The sequence below is a fragment of the Oncorhynchus gorbuscha genome, linkage group LG06 (genome assembly GCF_021184085.1).
Source record: "Oncorhynchus gorbuscha isolate QuinsamMale2020 ecotype Even-year linkage group LG06, OgorEven_v1.0, whole genome shotgun sequence".
NCBI classification, from domain to species: domain Eukaryota; kingdom Metazoa; phylum Chordata; class Actinopteri; order Salmoniformes; family Salmonidae; genus Oncorhynchus; species Oncorhynchus gorbuscha.
Window position 1 is genome coordinate 61,503,336 of NC_060178.1, and position 15,747 is coordinate 61,519,082.

The 15,747-nt window shown below is 42.5% G+C and overlaps 1 pseudogene; it reads right to left on the reverse strand.

Annotated features, from left to right (window-relative positions):
• LOC124038193 overlaps positions 1-15,747 on the reverse strand; it is a 44,339-nt pseudogene that overhangs the window by 25,125 nt on the left and 3,467 nt on the right.

The following is a 15,747-nucleotide window of genomic DNA, read 5'->3' on the forward strand; positions in this document are numbered from 1 at the left end:
TCCTCTCGGCTGAAGCAATTTTACACACACAGAACAGGTAGCCTACATTCAATATAACACATGACTTGAATCAAAACATGTTTTCTACCCTAGTTCATGAGTTGTCAATAATTCATGAGTTAAAGGGTGGAGTCTTCACAACTCGTGTGACAAACATTTTCTTTACATGTAATTACATTTATGACAGTGTATTTGTCACTATTAAGCATTTACCAATTTAATTAGAACATTTACCTTAAATCCTGTACGAATCGTGGATCTTGGAGATCACAGAAAGTGCACTGTAAGTGTAACTATGTCTACTTAACACTTTGTTATGCATCGCTGAGAAAACAGTTAAAGTACAGTTAATGTACAGTTAATGTAGGCCTATGCCACTGCAAAATCCAATTCTAACTGAAAGAGTCACCTTGATGGATGGATTGGATGCGTATTAGTGTCTAGCTGTAGGCTAGATGTCTACTGAGATTGTTGGCCATCATCAGCTGATCCAGGAAAGAAAACAAATATTGATAGAAAATACAAGCTAAATACACAGAGTACACAAAACATAAAAAGGAACTCCTTCCCCATATCGAGTTGTTTAACATATAGTGGTAAATATATGACAAATTGTTCCATTTGCATTATTTAGAGACGCTCCAAAGTTTGACTTTTGTTGCTTTTAGGGGAGCTAACGGCTCATTAAAAAGAAGAGTTGAGCCGCATTCGCACCTCGAATCTGATCAATAAACCCATCTTATTCACACATGGGGTCAGTGGACATGGAAAAACAGCTATCTGAACTGATTAGGTACATAAACAAATCAGTGTGTTTGCGCAGACATCTAAATTTAAAGCCCCATCTCCCCAACATGCGTGTTTTACCTGGCTCCAGGTAACTGCTCTCCTCTTCAGAGGTGCTGAAGTCCAGAGAGCGTGATAGCACAGCTACAAAGCCTTCTTTGAACTCCTCAAAATTCACCTGCATAACAAAAAGGGAAAGTTAATGAATTGTGTACACTATTAGCAATGCACATGCCCCACCCACATGAGGATCTGTTCTTTTTAGCCATCCATTTCCTGTGTTTGAGGGGTGCAAAATCCACTTGTCACTTAAATCTCGCAGCACTGATTGTTTTCATACTCTGGCGGCTCTTCCCAAACTTGCTTGTGCCATTCGTTTTCTCCGTTAACAAAAACAGTGGAAATGTGTGTAATGACCTGTCAAACACTCTGGTTATGGCTGAAGCAGCCTCAATGGAATACATTGGCTTAACGATGGATCTATAAGAAAGTTAAAACTCTTCAGTGATTTTTTTGTGCAATTGAAAAATAAAGTTGAAATGTTTACAAATGAGATGCCCTGAAATTAAAGCAACTTACGCAAATGAACACTGATTGTATGGACCGGTCTGATCTCGCAAACAATACAATGCATTTGGAAAGTATTCAAACCCCTTGACTTGTTCCACTTTGTTATGTTACAGCCATATTCTAAAATATACTCAATAAAAATCGATTGACACACAATTTTAAATTTTTCACATTTACATATAAAAAACAGGAATACTTTATTCACCCAAGTATTCAGAACCTTCGCTATGAGACTCAAAATTGAGCTTAGGTGAGATGTTTCTACAACTTGACTGGAGTCCACCTGTGGCAAATTCAATTGATTGGACATGATTTGGAAAGGCACACACCTGCTATAAGGTTCCTCAAGTTGCATTTCAGAGCAAAAACCAAGCCATGAGGTCGAAGGAATTGTCCGTAGCTCTACGAGACAGGATTGTGTCGAGGCACAGATCTGGGGAAGGGTACCAAACATTTCTGCAGCATTGAAGGTCCAAGAATACAGTTGCCTCCATTCTTAAATGGAAGAAGTTTGGAACCACCAAGACTCTTCCTAGAGCCGGCCACTCGGCCAAACTGAGCAATCAGGGAGGTGACCAAGAACCCGATCGTCACTGACAGAGCTCCAGAGTTCATCTGTGGAGATCGGTTGTCCTATCACTCCACCAATCAGGACTTTATAATAGAGAGTGGCCACACGGAAGCCACTCCTCAGTCAAAGGCACATGACAGTCCGCTTTGAGTTTGCCAAAAGGCACCAAAAGGACTCGCAGACCATGAGAAACAAGATTCTCTGTTCTGACGAAACCAAGATTAAACTTTTGAACTGAATGCCAAGCATCACATCTGGAGGAAATCTGGCACAATCCCTATAGTGAAGCATTGTGGTGGCAGCATCATGTTGTGAGGATGTCCCCAGGCACCCTCATTTGTTGACTTCTGTGATCGAAAAAGCCTTGGTTTTATGCATGTCAACATCTGAAGCCTCCTCCCTAATTTTGTTTTACTCACTGCTTTAGCACACCCTGCTAACCCTGATGTCCTTGCCATGTCTGAATCCTGGCTCAGGAAGGCCACCAAAAATTCTGAGATTTCCATACCAAACTATAACATTTTCCATCAAGATAGAACTGCCAAAGGGGGAGGAGTTGCAGTCTACTGCGGAGATAGCCTGCAAAGTAATGTCATACTTTCCAGGTCCATACCCAAACAGTTCGAACGACTAATTTTGAAAATTACTCTCTCCAGAAATAAGTCTCTCACTGTTGCCGCCTGCTACTGACTCCCCTCAGCTCCCAGCTGTGCCCTGGACACCATTTGTGAATTGATCGCCCCCCATCTAGCTTCAGAGTTTGTTCTGTTAGGTGACCTAAACTGGGATATGCTTAACACCCCGGCAGTCCTACAATCTAAGCTAGATGCCCTCAATCTCACACAAATCACCAAGGAACCCACCAGGTACAACCCTAAATCTGTAAACAAGGGCACCCTCATAGAAGTCATCACTGCCTCATTGCCTGTATCCGCTACAGAGCCGCAGTCAAACGACCACCCCTCATCACTGTCAAACGCTCCCTAAAACACTTCTGTGAGCAGGCCTTTCTAATCGACCTGGCCCGGGTATCCTGGAAGGACATTGACCTCATCCCGTCAGTTGAGGATGCCTGGTCATTCTTTAAAAGGAACTTCCTCACCATTTTAGATAAGCATGCTCCGTTCAAAAAATGCAGAAACTAAGAACAGATATAGCCCTTGGTTCACTCCAGACCTGACTGCCCTCGACCAGCACAAAAACATCCTGTGGCGGACTGCAATAGCGTCAAATAGTCCCCGCGATATGCAACTGTTCAGGGAAGTCAGGAACCAATACACGCAGTCAGTCAGGAAAGGCCAGCTTCTTCAGGCAGAAATTGGCATCCTGTAGCTCCAACTCCAAAATGTTCTGGGACACTGAAGTCCATGGAGAATAAGAGCACCTCCTCCCAGCTGCCCACTGCACTGAGGCTAGGTAACACGGTCACCACTGATAAATCCATGATTATCGAAAACTTCAACAAGCATTTCTCAACTGCTGGCCATGCCTTCCGCCTGGCTACTCCAACCTCGGCCAACAGCTCCACCCCCCCCCCCGCAGCTACTCGCCCAAGCCTCTCCAGGTTCTCCTTTACCCAAATCCAGATAGCAGATGTTCTGAGAGCTGCAAAACCTGGACCCGTACAAATCAGCTGGGCTTGACAATCTGGACCCTCTATTTCTGAAACTATCCGCCGCCATTGTCGCAACCCCTATTACCAGCCTGTTCAACCTCTCTTTCATATCGTCTGAGATGCCCAAGGATTGGAAAGCTGCTACAGTTATCCCCCTCTTCAAAGGGAGAGACACCCTGGACCCAAACTGTTACAGACCTATATCCATCCTGCCCTGCATATCTAAGGTCTTCGAAAACCAAGTCAACAAATAGGTCACTGACCATCTCAAATCCCACCGTACCTTCTCCGCTGTGCAATCTGGTTTCCGAGCCGGTCACGGGTGCACCTCAGCCACGCTCAAGGTACTAAACGATATCATAACCGCCATCGATAAAAGACAGTACTGTGCAGCAGTCTTCATCGACCTTGCCAAGGCTTTCAACTCTGTCAATCACCATATTCTTATCGGCAGACTCAGTAGACTCGGTTTTTCGGATGACTGCCTTGCCTGGTTCACCAATTACTTTGCAGACAGAGTTCAGTGTGTCAAATCGGAGGGCATGCTGTCCGGTCCTCTGGCAGTCTATGGGGGTGCCACAGGGTTCAATCCTCGGGCTGACTCTTTTCTCTGTGTATATATATCAATGATGTTGCTCTTGCTGCGGGAGATTCCCTGATCCATCTCTACGCAGACGACACCATTCTATATACTTCCGGCTCGTCCTTGGACACTGTGCTATCTAACCTCCAAACGAGCTTCAAAGCCATACAACACTCCTTCCGTGGCCTCCAACTGCTCTTAAACGCTAGTAAAAGCCAAATGCATGCTTTTCAACCGATCGCTGCCTGCACCCGCACGCCTGACCAGCATCACCACCCTGGATGGTTCCGACCTCGAATATGTGGACATCTATAAGTACCTAGGTGTCTGGCTAAACTGTAAACTCTCCTTCCAGATTCATATCAAACATCTCCAATCGAAAATCAAATCAAGAGTCGGCTTTCTATTCCGCAACAAAGCCTCCTTCACTCACGCCGCCAAACTTACCCTAGTAAAAACTGACTATCCTACCGATCCTTGACGATGTCATCTACAAAATTGCTTCCAACACTACTCAGCAAACTGGATGCAGTTTATCACAGTGCCATCCGTTTTGTCACTAAAGCACCTTATACCACCCACCACTGCGACCTGTATGCTCTAGTCGGCTGGCCCTCGCTACATATTCATCGCCAGACCCACTGGCTCCAGGTCATCTACAAGTCCATGCTAGGTAAAGCTCCGCCTTATCTCAGTTCACTGGTCACGATGGCAACACCCATCCGTAGCACGCGCACTAGCAGGTCTAGCTCACTGATCATAATAATAATATATGCCATTTATTTGGCCGCCTTTCGTTCCAGTTCTCTGCTGCCTGTGACTGGAACGAATTGCAAAAATCGCTGAAGTTGGAGACTTTCTTCTCCCTCACCAACTTCAAACATCTGCTATCTGAGCAGCTAACCGATCGCTGCAGCTGTACATAGGTAAATAACCCACCCATTTTTACCTACCTCATCCCCATACTGTTTTTATTTATTTACTTTTCTGCTCTTTTGCACACCAATATCTCTACCTGTACATGACCATCTGATCATGTATCACTCCAGTGTTAATCTGCAAAATTGTAATTATTCACCTACCTCCTCATGCCTTTTTGCACACAATGTATATAGACTCCCCTTTTTTCCCTACTATGTTATTGACTTGTTAATTGTTTACTCCATGTGTAACTCTGTTGCCTGTTCACACTGCTATGCTTTCTTGGCCAGGTCGCAGTTGCAAATGAGAACTTGTTCTCAACTAGCCTACCTGGTTAAATAAAGGTGAAATAAAAAATATTTTTCAGCGGCAGGGACTGGGAGACTAGTCAGGATTGAGGGAATGATGAATGGAGCAGAGAGATCCTTGATGAAAACCTGCTCCTGAGCGCTCTGGACCTCAGACTGTGGGAGAAGGTTCACCTCCAACAGGACAACGACCCTAAGCACACAGCCAAGACCATGCTGGAGTGGCTTCGGAACAAGTCTCAATGTCCTTGCGCCGGGACTTGAACATGGTCAAACATTTCTGGAGAGACCCGACTGTGCAGCAACGCTCCCCATCCAACCTGACAGAGCTTGGGCTCATGTTTGATTCGATTTTCAAATACCTTTGCATTCATGTCAGAGTGATTCGGGACAAAAGAGTGCTGAGTAGCAGTTTGGTTGGCTACTAATGACCATCAGCAGTAGCAGAGCATGGAGAAGCCTATTTATAGTGACTAAACGGTCACACCTCGTAACCGACAGTGTGGCACTAATACGGTCATCGAAACCAAGTCCAATATTTATTTACATTTTTAATAGGAGTGCATTCTAAGAAAAGTGAAATTTTACAATGGATTGAATACCTGAATTCCCACCAAAATGCCTTTACTCCATTCATTATTTGTTTTAGGTGGTATAATTCAGTCAATATCTGATCGATTTGAAAAAAAAAAATTGGTCCAACTAGTGCATTTATAAGAATAAATTCAATGACCGTTGCGTTGCGTACCATTGTGAGACATGACTACAAAGGGAAACCCAGCCGCAAGCTGCCCAGTGATGCAAGCCTACCAGATGGGCAAAATGGTTTTTATGCTCGATTTGAGGCAAGCAACACTGAAGCATGCATGAGAGCACCAGCTGATCCGGATGACTGTGTGATCCCGCTCTCCTGATGTGAGCTGATGCCAGGACGTGAGCAAGACCAACTGGCAAGTTGAAAACAGGTCACTTGAAATAGGAAGGTTACTACACCTGGGTTTAATAAGAGTAAAATTCAAACTTTCCTAATTGAGTGCAGCATTGCCTTCCCACAATTCCCAAATAAGTTGGGTGAATTTTGGCCCACTCCTCCTGACAGAACTGGTGTAACGGAGTCAGGTTTGTAGGATCCTTGCACGCACACGCTTATTCAGTTCTGCCCAAAAATGTTCAACGTGATTAAGGTCAGAGTGGCCTTTCAGGAGTGGCCTTTCAGGTAATGTTGACATACGACTCGTCTTACCGTGACTATAGATACTTTTGTACATGTTTCCTCCAGCATCTTCACAAGATCCTTTGCTGTTGTTCTGGGACTGATTTGCACTTTTCGCAGAACATGTCTCCTTCCTGAACGGTATGACGCCTGCGTGGTCCCATGGTGTTCATACTTGCATACTATCGTCTGTACAGATGAACGTGGTACCTTGAGGTGTTTGGAAATTGCTCCCAAGGATGAACCAGCCTTGTGGAGGTCTACAATTTCTTTATGAGGTCTTGGCTGATTTATTTTTATTTTCCCATAATGTCAAGCAAAGAGTTTGAAGGTAGGTCTTGTAAGTCGCTCTGGATAAGAGCATCTGCTAAATGACTTAAATGTAATGTAAATGTTGGAATACATCCACAGATACACCTCCAATTGACTCAAATTATGTCAATTAGCCTATCAGAAGCTTCTAAAGCCATGCCAGTTTCTGGAATTTTCCAAGCGGTTTAAAGGCACAGTCAACTTAGTGTACGTAAACCTCTGACCCACTGGAATTGTGATAGTGAATTATAAGTGAAATAATCTGTCTAAACAATTGTTGGAAAAATTACTTGTGTCATGCACAAATTAGATGTCCTAACTGACTTGCCAAAACTATAGTTTGTTAACAAGAGAGTTGTGGAGTGGTTGAAAAACGAGTTTTAATGCACCAAACGAAGTGTATGTAAACTTCCGACTTAAACTGTACATTTCAAGCAGACCACCTTAGTCCCTGTGACCAAGAAAGGGAAGGTAACCTGCCTAAATGACTACAGTCCCGTAGCACTCACGTCAGTAGCCATGAAGTGCTTTGAAAGGCTGGTCATAGCTCACATTATCCTAGAAACTCTAGTCCCACTCCAACTCGCATACTGCCCCAGCAGTTCCACAGATGACGCAATTTCAAATCGCACTCCACACTGCCCTTTCCTACCTGGACAAAATAAACATCAATGTGAGAATGCTGTTCAGTGACTACTGCTTAGCGTACAACACTATAGTGCCCACAATGCTCATTACTAAGCTAAACACCTACCTCTGCAACTGGATCCTAAAGGGCCGCCCCCAGGTGGTAAGGGTAGGCAACAACACATATGCTACACTGATCCTCAACACAGGGGCCCCCTCAGGGATGCATGCTTAGTCCCCTCCTATACTCCCTGTTTACCCAGAACTGCTCCAACACCATCATTAAGCTTTCAGACGACACAACAGTGGTAAGCCTGATTAGCGACAACAATGAGACAGCATATAGGGAGGTCAGAAACCTGACAGTGTGGTGCCAGGACAACAACCTCTCAAAGTGAGCAAGACAAAGGAGCTGATCATGGACTACAGGAAAAGGAGGGCCGAATACATTCCCATTCACACCGATGGGGCTGCAGTGGAGCAGGTCAAGTGTTTCAAATTCCTTGGTGTCTACATCACCAACGAACTATCATGGTCCAAACACAGCAAGACAGTCATGAAGAGGGCACAACACCACCTCTTCCCCTCAGGAGACTGAAAAAAATTGGCATTGGTCTCTAGATCCTCAAAAAGTTCTACAGCTGCACCATCGAGAGCATCCTGACCGTTGCATCACCGCCTGGAATGGCAACTGCTCCAGATCCGACCGTAAGGCGCCACAGACGGTAGTGCGTACGGCCCAGTATATCACTGGGGCCAAGCTTCCTGACATCCAGAACGTATATACTAGCCGGTGTCAGAGACTCCAGTCATCCAAGTCATAGATTGTTATCTGTTACTGCATGGCAAGCGGGCCTGGAGCACCAAGTCTAGGTCTAAAAGGCTCAACAGCTTCTTCCCCCAAGCCATACGACTGCTAGTTACTTTACCCCTACTTGCATGTACAAATGACTTCAATTAACCAATACCCCCGCACATTGACTCAGTACCGTTACCCCCTGTATATACTGTAGCCTTGTTGTTATTTTCTTGTGTTACTTTTAATTTTAAAAATGACTTTAGTTTAATTAGTAAATATTTTCTTAGCTCTATTTCTTGAACTGTATTGTTGGTTAAAAGCTTGCAAGTAAGTATTTTACGATAAGGTCTAAACCTGTTGTATTTGGCACATGTGACAAATACAATTTGATTTGACTACTGAATAAAAGGTAGGAAAGTGTCATAACACAGCTATTACACAACTATGCATGTCAGAAGAGTAAGAGGAATTTAAGGTAAATCCACAACAGAGAGAGAAGTTACTAAAGTGGTCTGGTCTCATACCCGAGCATAGTGGTGTGGTCCTAGCAAGGTGTCCAACAGTAGGGGAAGGTGAGCATCCAGGGACAGCTTGTGGCAAAGGGCTGACAACTCTTCCTTGTCCAGGTAACCAGTGCCTGTGTTGTCACAGCTGTGAAACTCCTCCTTCAGCTGGGCCACATAGCGGTTCTGCTCTTCCTCATCCATCCCGGTACATATTGCAAGGCTTGCACCTACAGTGAAGTGGGATGGCGGACAGGAAGAGACTGTGGTAAGCACAATAAACGTTCAATCACATATGTCTATATCTGCACTCTTGCACAATACACACACAATGCAACTTCAATTAGTCTTACATCCAGGCAACTCTATACATTGCAATAGACTACTAGGCCTGAACTACGTACTGTGGTAAAATGTTTTAGTGAGACGGACCATCTAAATATATTTGCTGCCCTGACAGGCTGACTACACCACTCGTGTCACTAAATAAATGTAGAAATTGTTCAATTATTGCGCCAACAAGATTTTTTGCCAAGGACTAAAAGTCAGTTCTATTTGTGACGCAGATCGCACTGCAAGTCCTACCTCTCCCATCTCCTCACTGGTTTATAGAAGCAGGTACCCACGTGCCATCTCCTCATTGATAATACCCACGTGGGTGACTGAAAGACGAACGAGGTCAGTGGCGGTAATACACCTAATTTATGAAAGTTGCCAATTGCAATATAAAGTCAAGAGAAGAAAAAGCTTGGAAGGAAGAGCGATGGCTAGAAACAATTTGGTTAACCGTTTTGTGTGGATTAATTTGCGGAATAGAGGACCTTCTACATTTTAGGTAAAATAACAACTCAATGTTTATATCCCAGGACAAATTAGCTATCAACAGCAAGCTAGCTAAATAGGACAAACTAGCTAGCAAGTGCAAATTAACTAGCTAAATTGCAATAAATGTTTAATGCTTTTCAACCTGTCCCCAAAATAATATAATTGACTCAGAGTTTGTTTTGATATTTTAACCTACGTATCGTGATTGCGTTTGGTGTGGCGGGACAAAATACAGGATTACAGCACAGGCCCACAACATCTGCCTCAGTGGTTGCAATGACCTGCACTGAATTCTGGAGTTGGTCTTGATTGGCATCAATTATGTAAGGCGGTGAGTTCTGTCATTATTGTTATCACCTTAAAGGCTAATTATTTTGTTTGGCCCCTATACATACCATTGCAAAAAATATATAATAATGTAACTTGCTATATATGACCGCCTACGGCCGTTTAGTAGCACAAGTAACAGCAGTTCATAAATACCAGCATATTCAGCAATTAATGTCAAATGATGTCACTTTGAATAAACTCTGGCACAAGTTGTAAAAAAATGAGATTGGGTCAACAATTGGCAATGAAGAGAATAGGTTAGAAGAGAATGCTGTTCAAAGACTACAGCTCATCGTTCAACAGTCCCCTCCAAGCTTGGTCCCCTGGGACTGAACACCTCCCTCTGCAACTGGATCCAGGACTTCCTGACGGGCCGCCCCCAGGTGGTGAGGTTAGGCAACAACACTTACGCCACACTGACCCTGAACACGGGGGGCCCCTCAGGGGTGTGTGCCTAGTCCCCTCCTGTACACCCACAACCACGCACGACTCAATCATTAAGTTCACTGACAACATAAGAGCATTGGGCCAGTAACCGAAAGTCCACAAGTTCGAATCACTGAGCCGGCAAGTTGGAACATTTTTTACCATTCTGCCCTTGAGCAAGGCAGTTAACCCCCAACAACAACTGCTCCCCAGTCACCGGTGACGTTGATAGAGGCAGCCCCCCACACCTCTGATTAAGAGAGGGTTGGGTTAAATGCGGAAGACACATTTAGGTTGAATGCATTCAGTTAGTGACTAGGTAACCACTTTCCTTTTGGCAGGCTTGATCACCGGACAGTGATGAGACAGCATACAGGGAGGAGGTCTGGCAGTGTGGTGCCAGGACAACAACCTCTCACTGAATGTCAGTAAGACCAAGGAGCTCATTGTGGACTACAGGAAATATGGGGGAGAGCACACCCCCTTCTACATCGAATGGGCTGTACTGGAACTTTTACATACACCTTAGCCAAGTACATTTAAACTGAGTTTTTCACAATTCCTGACATTTAATCCAAGTAAAAATTCCCAGTCTTAGGTCAGTTAGGATCACCACTTTATTTTAAGAATGTGAGATGTCAGAATAGACAATTATTTCAGCTTTCCCAGTGAGTCTTTATTTTACTTACACTCAATTAGTATTTGGTAGCATTGCCTTTAAAATAGTTTAACTTGAGTCAAATGTTTCAGGTAGCGTTCCACAAGCTTCCCACAATAAGTTGGGTGAATTTTGGTCCATTCCTCCTGACAGAGCTGATGTAACCGAGTCAGGTTTGTAGGCCCCCTTGCTTGCACACACTTTCTTAGTTCTGCCCACCAAATTTTCTTTGGGATTGAGGTCAGGGCCTTGTGATGGCCACTCCAATACCTTGACTTTGTTGTCCTTAAGCCATTTTGGTTTTTGAAGTATGCTTGGGATCATTGTCCATTTGCGACTAAGCTTTAATTTCCTGACTGATGTCTTGAGATGTTGCTTCAACATAGAAGAACGCCGTTACAGTGGGTATCTCCTCCTCTAAAGAAGAGGTAGAACAAGGATCGGACCAAAATGCAGCGTGATGGTGATTCATGATATTTTTTAATAAAGAAAAAACTATACATGCAGAGACTACAAAAGTAATGAAATAATGAAAACCGAAACAGCCCTATCTGGTGCAAACACAGAGACAGGAACAATCACCCACAAAACACTCACTGAATATGGCTGCCTAAATATGGTTCCCAATCAGACAACGATAATCACCTGACTGATTGAGAACCGCCTCAGGCAGCCATAGACTAATTAGACACCTCACAAAACCCCAAGACAAAAACACACACCACAATAACCCATGTCACACCCTGGCCTGACCAAATAAATAAAGAAAACAAAATACTAAGACCAAGGCGTGACACCTACATAATTTTCCTACCACATGACGCCATCTATTTTGTGAAGTGCACCAGTCCCTCCTGCAGCAAAGCACCCCCACAACATGATGCTGCCACCCCCCGATTCACGGTTGAGATGGTGTTCTTCGGCTTGGAAGCCTCACCCTTTTTCCTCCAAACTTAACATTACGGCCAAACAGTTCTATTTTGTTTCATCAGACCAGAGGACATTTCTCCAAAAAGTACGATCTTTGTCCCAATGTGCAGTTGCAAACCGTAGTCTGGCTTTTTTTATGGCGGGTTTGGAGCAGTGGCTTCTTCCTTGCCGAGTGGCCTTTCAGATTACGTCTATATAAAAGACTCGTTATACTGTGGCTTTTGCTACGTTTGTACTCTTCACAAGGTCCTTTGCTGTTGTTCTGGGATTGATTTGCAGTTTTTGCACCAAAGTACGTTCATCTCTAGGAGACAGAACGCGTCTCCTTCCTGAGTGGTATGATGGCTGCATGGTCCCATGGTGTTTATACTTGCATACTATTGTTTTTACAGATGAACGTGGTACCTTCAGGTGTTTGGAAATTGCTCCCAAGGATGGACCAGACTTGTGGAAGTCTACAATTATTTTTCTGAGGTCTTGGCTGATTTCTTTGGATTTTCCATGATGTCAAGCAAAGAGGGACTGAGTTTGAAGGTAGGCCTTGAAATACATCCTCAGGTACACCTCCAATTGACTCAAATGAGGTCAACTAGCCTATCAGAAGCTTCTAAAGCCATGACATCCTTTTCTGGAATTTTCCAAGCTGTTTAGAGGCACAGTCAAGTTAGTGGATGTCAAGGTATTAGAGTGGCCCTCACAAAGCCCTGACCTCCATCCTGTCGAAAATGTGTGGGCAGAACTGAATAAAGCACGTGCAAACTAGGAGGCCTACAAACCTGACTCTGTTACACCAGCTCTGTCAGGAGGAATGGGCCAAAATTCACCCAACTTATTGTGGGGAAGCTTGTGGAAGGCTACCCAAAATGTTTGACCCAAGTTAAACAATTTAAAAGGCAATGCTACCAAATACTAATTGAGTGCATGTAAACTTCTGACCCACTGGGAATGTGATGAAAGAAATAAATCACTATTATTATTCTGACATTTCACATTTTTAAAATAAAGTGGTGATTCTAACTGACCTAATACTGGGAATTTTTACTAGGATTAAATGTCAGGAATTGTGAAAAACTGAGTTTAAAAGTATTTGGCTAAGGTGTATGTAAACTTCCAACTTCAACTGTACATTTGTGCCTTTGTTAAATCATCAACTGTTTGGCGTAGTAGGCTGTGATTCGATGATAAATTAACAGACACTGCATTGATTATATGCAATGCAGGACAAGCTAGTTAACATAGTAATATCATAAATCATGTGTAGCTAACTAGTGATTGATTGCTTTTTATAAGATAGGTTCAACGCTAGCTAGCAACTTACCTCCATGCAGACACAAGGTCCTTTTGACACTGCACTCGCTAACAGGTGGTCAGCCTGCCAATCAGTTTCCTCGTGGAATGCAATGTAATCGGCGTCCAAAAATGGCGTTTACCGATTGTTATGAAAACTTGAAATCGGCCCTAATTTAAAATCGGTCGACCTCTAGTCGAGAGCTTCAAGTTCCTTAGCACCATTGAGAGAAAGTATTCAGACCCCTTGACTTTATCCACATTGTTACATTACAGCCTTATTCTAAAATAGCAAAAAAATAAAATAAATAAATCCACCTCTCAATCCCCACACACACACCCATAATGACAAAGCAAAAACTATTTAAACATTTTTACAAAACTATATATATATATATATATATATATATATATATATATATATATATATAACAAAAAAATGTAATGTAAATGGGATTTTGTTGAAGCACCTTTGGTAGAGATTACAGCCTCGAGTATGACGCTACAAGCCTGGCACAGGTGTATTTGGGGAATTTCTCCCATTCTCTGCATACCCCCTTAAGTTCTGTCAGGTTTGACAGGAGCGTCGCTGTACAGCTATTTTCAGGGATGGTGCCAGGTTTCCTCCAGATGTGACCCATGGCATTCATGCCAAAGAGTTCAGTCTTGGTTTCATCAGACCAGAGAATCTTGTTTCTCATGGTCTGAGAGTCCTTTAGGTGCCATTTAGCAAATACCAAGCGGCCGGTCATGCGCACAGACTTTAACACTTACACTGTATACTGCTGCTACTCATTTTTCAAATGTAATTGGTACATTTTCAAAAAGTACAAAACTTTATACTGATAACACTTGTAATGCGTCCCATCTTATTTTCAGAACATTTGATTGTGCATTCATTGGGGTTTCACATATCTTTCACCTCCAAGTCATTCAAGCAACAACAAAGAATGATGAAATACTGAGAACATTTTGTTTATTCACTATTAAGTCATTTAAAATAGCATTTAAAGCTGCAATGTGTTACTTTTTGGGCAACCTGACCAAATTGACTGGAAATGTGAGTTACAGATCTGTCGTTCTCATTGAAAGCAAGTTTAAGAAGCTGTAGATCTGTTGTGTGCGCCACTTCTATGCTTTCCATTCTTAAAATGTTGTTTTACTTTCAGTTTTGTACACCAACTTCAAACAGCTAAAAATACAATATTATTGGTTATGGAAGATATATTTCACAGCGGTTTTGATGGTACAATGATTCTCCACATGCTTGTTTTGTCACAAACTGAAATTAGGCAAACTATTAGAATTTTAGCAACCTGGAAATGGCGGAGTGATTTCTGCATATTGCATCTTTAATCCAATAGCAAAAAATACAAGATACAAATTTCAAAACTGTTCTTTGAAGTGCTGAAGAGAAAGCATAGTAGATGGTAAATATTATTTTCTATACAGTATTTGACTAACTTCATACATTTATTTTTATAATTTGTATCTAATGGCAGGTTGTGAGTATGTTGATAAATACAGCTTCAGCTTCATTATCCTTATACAGTACATACAAAGGACAAATCATCAGAAATAGGGGTATTGTTAGCTAATGTTAACATGTATCAGTGTTGTATGCCATTTCTGCCCCATGCAACATTGTACCAGATCACATTTTCTACGTGACTTGTCAACTGATACATTATCGCCTGTCTCTGTTTGAAAGTGTCTCAATGGAACTCACATAATGAGTGGAATATATTGTTATACAAAACTCAGCTATTTCAGCAGTGCATTGTACACTACACTATAATTCCTAATGGTAGTACATAAGAGTGACTCTTTCCAGTATGTGCAATTGAAGCTCACTGGCTGATGAAGAATGCAGTATGAGTAGGCAGCCCTTGTCCTGGAATGATTTAGATTTAGATTTGGTTCAGTTGTCAACTAACGTGAATTCAATGTGAACATTGGCATTGACAAATCCAATGACATTTCACTATGTCAGTGAATTTAGGTTTAAAGTTGGGTGAAACAAAATGACAAAATGCCCTTGTGTTGATGCCTCTTTGCAAATCCAATTAGTTTTACAGTACGTTAACTAGGCACTACATAATTTTGGTTCAGTAGTTATCCGTTTCGAGCAGTTTGATTGATAGTCGTTATCATAATTGTACATTAGAGTATATACACACACACCATACTTTATATGTTTCTACTTTACAGACATACATTTTCATTATGTAGTTCTCAAAGTCTGTGGTAGACAAACCAGTTACAAATCTATAGGTTTATCAAACAGTTAAGTGATTATCAATTAAGAATGTCAGATTAAAAGATGCACTATGAAAAAAATAATCACTTCGCCATTACCTGGTTGCTAAAAATCAAACATGCTGACCACACCTCGTGTGAGCATTGCAAAATAAATGTACACATACATGTTATTCAATCATTTAATCCAAACTGCTCGTGCAGATCTGCGTAGCCAGGCACTA